The sequence below is a fragment of the Delphinapterus leucas genome, chromosome 3 (genome assembly GCF_059928025.1).
Source record: "Delphinapterus leucas isolate spDelLeu-1000000601 "Yukka" chromosome 3, BTC_Dleu_Yukka2, whole genome shotgun sequence".
NCBI lineage: Eukaryota > Metazoa > Chordata > Mammalia > Artiodactyla > Monodontidae > Delphinapterus > Delphinapterus leucas.
The window spans coordinates 38513805-38521989 of record NC_143131.1 but is presented as its reverse complement, the minus strand read 5'-3'; the positions used below and the strand labels follow the sequence as shown (position 1 = coordinate 38521989).

The 8185-nt window shown below is 40.1% G+C and overlaps 1 pseudogene; it reads left to right on the top strand.

Moving 5' to 3' along the window:
* The first annotated feature begins 6860 nt into the window (after positions 1-6860).
* On the top strand, positions 6861-7698 carry LOC111163171 (elongin-B pseudogene; annotated as a pseudogene).
* The last annotated feature ends 487 nt before the right edge of the window (positions 7699-8185 follow it).

Below are 8185 nucleotides of genomic sequence, written 5' to 3'. Positions count from 1 at the left end.
AGCACTGCTTATTGAAGAGGCTGTCCTTTCTCCACTGTACACTCCTGCCTCCTTTATCAAAGATAAGGTGTCCATATGTGCATGGGTTTATCTCTGGGCTTTCTATCCTGTTCCATTTATCTACCTTTCTGTTTTTGTGCCACTACCATACTGTCTTGATTACTGTAGCTTTGTAGTATAGTCTGAAGTAAGGGAACCTGATTCCTCCAGCTCCGTTTTTCGTTCTCAAGATTGCTTTGGCTATTCGGGGTCTCTTGCGTTTCCATACAAATTGTGAAATTTTTTGTTCTATTTCTGTGAAAAATGCCAGTGGTAGTTTGATAGGGATTGCATTGAATCTGTAGATTGCTTTGGATAGTAGAGTCATTTTCACAATGTTGATTCTTCCAATCCAAGAACATGGTATATCTCTCCATCTGTTTGTATCATCTTTAATTTCTTTCATCAGTGTCTTATAATTTTCTGCATACAGGTCTTTTGTCTCCTTAGGTAGGTTTATTCCTAGATATTTTATTCTTTTTCTTGCAATGGTAAATGGGAGTGTTTTCTTGATTTCACTTTCACATTTTTCATCATTAGTGTATAGGAATGCCAGAGATTTCTGTGCATTAATTTTGTATCCTGCTACTTTATCAAATTCATTGATTAGCTCTAGTAGTTTTCTGGTAGCATCTTTACAATTCTCTATGTATAGTATCATGTCATCTGCAAACAGTGACAGCTTTACTTCTCCTTTTCCAATTTGGATTCCTTTTATTTTCTGTTCTTCTCTGATTGCTGTGGCTAAAACTTCCAAAACTATGTTGATTAAGAGTGGTGAGAGTGGGCAACCTTGTCTTGTTCCTGATCTTAGTGGAAATGGTTTCAGTTTTTCACCATTGAGGACGATGTTTGCTGTGGGTTTGTCATATATAGCCTTTATTATGTTGAGGAAAGTTCCCTCTATGCCGACTTTCTACAGGGTTTTTATCATAAATGGGTGTTGAGTTTTGTCAAAAGCTTTCTCTGCATCTATTGAGATGATCATATGTTTTTTCTCCTTCAATTTGTTAATATGGTGTATCACATTGATTGATTTGCGTATATTGAAGAATCCTTGCATTCCTGGAATAAACCCCACTTGATCATGGTGTACGATCCTTTTAATGTGCTGTTGGATTCTGTTTGCTAGTATTTTCTTGAGGATTTTTGCATCTATGTTCATCAGTGATATTGGCCTGTAGTTTTCTTTCTTTGTGACATCCTTGTCTGGTTTTGGTATCAGGGTGATGGTGGCCTCGTAGAATGAGTTTGGGAGTGTTCCTCCCTCTGCTATATTTTGAAAGAGTTTGAGAAGGATAGGTGTTAGCTCTTCTCTAAATGTTTGATTGAATTCGTCTGTGAAGCCATCTGATCCTGGGCTTTTGTTTGTTGGAAGATTTTTAATCACAGTTTCAATTTCAGTGCTTGTGATTGGTCTGTTCATATTTCCTATTTCTTCCTGATTCAGTCTTGGCAGGTTGTGCATTTCTAAGAATTTGTCCATTTCTTCCAGGTTGTCCATTTTATTGGCATAGAGTTGCTTGTAGTAATCTCTCATGATCTTTTGTATTTCTGCAGTGTCAGTTGTTACTCCTCCTTTTTCATTTCTAATTCTATTGATTTGAGTCTTCTCCCTTTTTTTCTTGATGAGTCTGGCTAATGGTTTATCAATTTTGTTTATCTTCTCAAAGAACCATATTTTAGTTTTATTGATCTTTGCTATTGTTTCCTTCATTTCTTTTTCATTTATTTCTGATCTGATTTTTATAATTTCTTTCCTTCTGCTAACTTTGAGGTCTTTTTGTTCTTCTTTCTCTAATTGTTTTAGGTGCAAGGTTAGGTTATTTATTCGAGATGTTTCCTGTTTCTTAAGATAGGATTGTATTGCTATAAACTTCCCTCTTAGAACTGCTTTTGCTGCATCCCATAGATTTTGGGCCGTCGTGTCTCCATTGTCATTTGTTTCTAGGTATTTTTTGATTTCCTCTTTGATTTCTTAGTGATCACTTCGTTATTAAGTAGTGTATTGTTTAGCCTCCATGTGTTTGTATTTTTTACAGATCTTTTCCTGTAATTGATATCTAGTCTCATAGCATTGTGGTCAGAAAATATACTTGATACAATTTCAATTTTCTTAAATTTACCAAGGCTTGATTTGTGACCCAAGATATGATCTATCCTGGAGAATGTTCCATGAGCACTTGAGAAAAATGTGTATTCTGTTGTTTTTGGATGGAATGTCCTATAAATATCAATTAAGTCCTTCTTGTTTAATGTATCATTTAAAGCTTGTGTTTTCTTATTTATTTTCATTTTGGATGATCTGTCCATTGGTAAAAGTGGGGTGTTAAAGTCCCCTACTATGAATGTGTTACTGTCTATTTCCCCTTTTATGGCTGTTTGTATTTGCCTTATGTATTGAGGTGCTCCTATGTTGGGTGCATAAATATTTACAATTGTTATATCTTCTTCTTGAATTGATCCCTTGATCATTATGTAGTGTCCTTCTTTGTCTCTTCTAGTATTTTTTAGTTTAAAGTCTATTTTGTCTGATATGAGAATTGCTACTCCAGCTTTCTTTTGGTTTCCATTTGCATGAAATATCTTTTTCCCTCCCCTCTCTTTCAGTCTGTATGTGTCTCTAGGTCTCAAGTGGGTCTCTTGTAGACAGCAAATATATGGGTCTTGTTTTTGTATCTATTCAGCCAATCTGTTTCTTTTGGTGGGAGCATTTAGTCCATTTACATTTAAGGTAATTATCGATATGTATGTTCCTATTCCCATTTTCCTAATTGTTTTGGGTTCGTTATTGTAGGTCTTTTCCTTCTCTTGTGTTTCTTGCCTAGAGTAGTTCCTTTAGCATTTGTTGTAAAGCTGGTTTGGTGGTGCTGAACTCTCCTAGCTTTTGCTTGTCTGTAGAGGTTTTAATTTCTCCATCAAATCTGAATGAGATCCTTGCTGCATAGAGTAATCTTGGTTGCAGCTTTTTCTCCTTCACCACTTTAAATATGTCCTGTCAGTCCCTTCTGGCTTGCAGAGTTTCTGCTGAAAGATCAGCTTTTAACCTTATGGGGATTCCCTTGTGTGTTATTTGTTGTTTTTCCCTTGCTGCTTTTAATATGTTTTCTTTGTATTTAATTTTTGACAATTTGATTAATATGTGTCTTGGCATATTTCTTCTTGGACTTATCCTGTATGGGACTCTCTGTGCTTCGTGGACTTGATTAAATATTTCCTTTCCCATATTAGGGCAGTTTTCAACTATAATCTCTTCAAATATTTTCTCAGTCCCTTTCTTTTTCTCTTCTTCTTCTGGAACCCCTATAATTCGAATATTGGTGCGTTTAATGTTGTCCCAGAGGTCTCTGAGACTGTCCTCAGTTCTTTTCATTCTTTTTTCTTTATTCTGCTCTGCAGTAGTTATTTTCACTCTTTTATCTTCCAGGTCACTTATCCGTTCTTATGCCTCAGTTATTCTGCTATTGATCCCATCTAGAGTATTTTTAATTTCATTTATTGCATTGTTCATCGTTGTTTGTTTCATCTTTAGTTCTTCTAGGTCCTTGTTAAATGTTTCTTGCATTTTGTCTATTCTATTTCCAAGATTTTGGATCATCTTTACTATCATTATTCTGAATTCTTTTTCATGTAGACTGCCTATTTCCTCTTCATTTGTTAGGTCTGGTGGGTTTTTATCTTGCTCCTTCATCTGCTGTGTGTTTTTCTGTCTTCTCATTTTGTTTATCTTACTGTGTTTGGGGTCTCCTTTTTGCAGGCTGCAGGTTCGTAGTTCCCGTTGTTTTTGATGTCTGTCCCCAGTGGCTAAGGTTGGTTCAGTGGGTTGTGTAGGCTTCCTGGTGGAGGGGACTAGTGCCTGTGTTCTGGTGGATGAGGCTGGATCTTGTCTTTCTGGTGGGTAGGTCCATGTCTGATGGTGTGTTTTGGCGTGTCTGTGGACTTATTATGATTCTAGGCAGCCTCTCTGTTAATATGTGGGGTTGTGTTCCTGTCTTGCTAGTTCTTTGGCATAGGATGTCCAGCAGTGTAGCTTGCTGGTCGTTGAGTGAAGCTGGGTGCTGGTTTTGAGATGGAGATCTCTGGGAGATATTCGCCGTTTGATATTATGTGGAGCTGGGAGGTCTCTTGTGGACCAGTATCCTGAAGTTGGCTCTCCCCCCTCGGAGGCACAGCACTGACTCCTGGCTGCAGCAACAAGAGCCTTTCATCTACACAGCTCAGAATAAAAGGGAGAAAAAGTAAAAGAAAGAATTAGTTGAAGTAGAAAGAAAGAAAGAAAGAAGGGAGGGAGGGAGGTAGGAAGGAAGGAAGGAGGGAAGGAAGGAAAAAAAGAAAGAAAGAAGATAAAGTAAAATAAAATAAAGTAAGATAAAATATAATAAAGTTATTAAAATAAAAAAATTATTATTAAGAGAAAAAAAATTTTAAAAAAAACGGACGGCTAGAACCCTAGGACAAATGGTGGAAGCAAAGCTATACAGACAAAATCTCACACAGAAGCATACACATACACACTCACAAAAAGAGGAAAAGGGGAAAAAATCATACATATTGCTCTCAAAGTCCACCTCCTTAATTTGGGATGATTCGTTGTCTAGTCATGTATTCCACAGATGCAGGTACATCAAGTTGATTGTGGAGCTTTAATCCGCTGCTTCTGAGGCTGCTGGGAGAGATTTCCCTTTCTCTTCATTGTTCTCACAGTTCCCAGGGGCTCAGCTTTGGATTTGGCCCCGCCTCTGCGTGTAGGTCGCCAGAGGGCCTCTGTTCTTCGCTCAGACAGGACGGGGTTAAAGGAGCCGCTGATTCGGGGGCTCTGGCTCATTCAGGCCTGGGGGACGGAGGGGCACGGAGTGCGGGGCGAGCCTGCGGCGGCAGAGGCCAGCGTGACGTTGCACCAGCCTGAGGCGCACCGTGTGTTCTCCCGAGGTTGTTGTCCCTGGATCCCGGGACCCTGGCAGTGGCGGGCTGTACAGGCTCCCCAGAAGGGGGGTGTGGATAGTGACCTGTGCTCGCACACAGGCTTCATGGTGGCGGCAGCAGCAGCCTTAGCATCTCATGCCTGTCTCTGGGGTCCGCGCTTTTAGCGGCGGCTCGCGCCCGTCTCGAGCTCCTTTAAGCAGCGCTCTTAATACCCTCGCCTCGCGCACCAGGAAACAAAGAGGGAAGAAAAAGTCTCTTGCCTCTTCGGCAGGTCCAGACTTTTCCCCGGACTCCCTCCCGGCTAGCCGTGGTGCACTGATCCCCTGCAGGCTGTGTTCACGCAGCCAGCCCCAGTCCTCTCCCTGGGATCCGACCGAAGCCCCAGCCTCAGCTCCCAGCCCCACCCGCCCCGGCGGGTGAGCAGACAAGCCTCTCGGGCTGGTGAGTGCTGGTTGCCCCTGATCCTCTGTGCGGGAATCTCTCCGCTTTGCCCTCCACACCCTGTTGCTGTGCTCTCCTCGGCAGCTCCAAAGCTTCCCCCCTCCGCCACCCACAGTCTCCGCCAGCAAAGGGGCTTCCTAGTGTGTGGAAACCCTTCCTCCTTCACAGCTCCTTCCCACTGGTGCAGGTCCCGTCCCTATCCTTTTGTCTCTGTTTATTCTTTTTTCTTTTGCCTACCCAGGTACGTGGGGAGTTTCTTGCCTTTCGGGAGGTCTGAGGTCTCCTGCCAGCGTTCAGTAGGTGTTCTGTAGGAGTTGTTCCATGTGTAGATGTATTTCTGGTGTATCTGTGGAGAGGAAGGTGATCTCCACATCTTACTCTTCCGCCATCTTCCCGGAAGCCTCCCAAAAGCTGAGAATTATTAACACTGCCTCTGTAAGCAGAAATGCTCAAGGAAAGGCTGGGATCCATGGTGTACCTTTTCCTAACTTCGCCATTTTAGACATGACAGCTCAACTCTAGCTGAACACAGCCAGACAACTCCCAACGATAAAACTAAAACCTTAAGTTGCCAGCAAGTTGTTTTCCAAAAGAATAATTATTAGGACAACAAAATCATGTAAATATGAAATGGAAAGCCGTGACAGGTCATCTAATCTCTCCTGTGAGAATTCTCTTAAATGTTGGGCTCAGTGCTCTTCAGGGCGAATTTTAAGTACAACCAGTGATGTAAATCCCACCTTTAACCTTGGGAGGCTGTTGTGCACACCAAAAGTTTCCGTTGCTTCTGCTTGGGTAAAATATTTTAAAATCTGCCTTTTCCTCAATGTGTGTATTTTACTCTAGCTCTCTTGTGCCTCTATCTTTCTAGGTTTTATAAATAAAAATAAGTGGTGATATAATCTTAGAGCAGTAATTTCCATTCAACTAAGTGTTCAGTTACAAGCAGCAAATGTACTCTTTTCATTTAAAGTAAACCTCATGGTGACAATAATTTTTTTCTATTCTAAGTTTAATGCGCTTTTATTTCATTCTATTGATGTTTAAAAATTGGAAGCGTAAAAAAGTCAGAATTTATCACTTCATTAGGTTAAATCTTAGGAAAATCTTCAGGTTCATTTGCTGTGATGGTAAAAATTTAATGGAATATTGTTTAATTAAATGAGCTGTCTGCTGGAGGTGGGAAATTTCGGGATTATATAGAATGTTATGAAACTTATTTTTGTTTATTTGTTTAACATTTTAATCTTATTTTTCCTTGAGAATCTTGCCAGTATTGGTCTCAGTACATTACCCTTTCATGTAATTAAACCTATCTTTGGTTCAATGGGTAAGACAATATTGGCTTTTTAAATGCAACATTTCCCAAACATTAGTCTTCTGTGTACCAATTACCTGAATTTTGGCATATTTTATACTACTGTACAATCTTTCACTGAATATTTTTCCTCTTTTTTTTTTTTTTTTTTTTTGCGGTACGTGGGCCTCTCACTGTTGTGGCCTCTCCTGCTGCAGAGCACAGGCTCCGGACGAGCAGGCTCAGCGGCTATGGCTCACGGGCCTAGCTGCTCCACGGCATGTGGGATCTTCCCAGACCAGGGCCTGAACCCGTGTCCCATGCATCGGCAGGCAGACTCTCAACCACTGCGCCACCAGGGAAGCCCTGAATATTTTTCTTGAGATAACGTACTTGTTTGAATTCAAATATATTTTAAGTAATATTTATGTCATTTAATCCCTTTTTCCCCTAATATAGGTAAATGCATACAATTTAAAACTTTATTGCATAACTTCTAAAATTATCTCGTAGCCCACAATTCGGAAAAGCTGTTCTGTCGTATTTCACTATAAATCTCGGGGAGAGGCTTCCACTGCCATGGAGGTGTTCCTCATGATCCGTTGCCACAAGACCACCATCTTCACGGATGTCAAGGAGCAGAGCAACGTGATCGAGCTCAAGTGGCTGCTGGAAGAGTAGCAGCTGTACAAGGACGACCAACTTCTGGACGACGGGAGGACATTGGGTGAGTGTAGCTTCAACAGCCGGAGAGCAAGGCCTCAGGCCGCAGCCACTGTGGAGCTAGCCTTCCGGGCAGATGAAGCATTTGAAGCCCTGTGCATTGAGCCTTTCTCCAGCCCACCTGAGCTGCCTGCTCTGTGTGATGAAGCCGCAGGACTCAGGAAGCAGTGCCAATCAACAAGCTGTGTAGTTGAAGAACCTTCCCCCACTCCTGTTCCCCCCATCTCCCTCCAATAAAAGCGATTTGGGCGTTAAAAAAAATATATATATATATATAATTTCCTTCTTCTTTCATAAAAGAATCTAACTTTCAGTGTTATTTTCTGATAGTCTCCTAGCAGTTTTAAAAAGTTGTATTGTGAATTTTTAAAAAAAACTAAAAAATAATCTGCATTGTGTATATTATGTTTTAAATATGTTATGCTGTTCTCCTATTACTATAAAAATCCATTTAATTTAAACAAGTATAGAGAAATCACAGGCATTATTTATAAAAATTAAAAGATTAGTTTTTTTCTTTGATACATTTCTAATAGAGATGCTACTGAACTTACTTTACTAAGGGGGTAAGACATAGTTAATAACATGTAAAATATTTAAAATATTCTGTTCTATTGATACTAGTTATTGCCTGAATATTATGCACTCCTACTTTTTTATATAACATTTTCAAAAGTCAACCTAAGTCAAACATAAATTCTAAATTAGATATTGATTCATATGAACTCATATTTTGATCTGATTGTTTTCTTTGGGTACTAT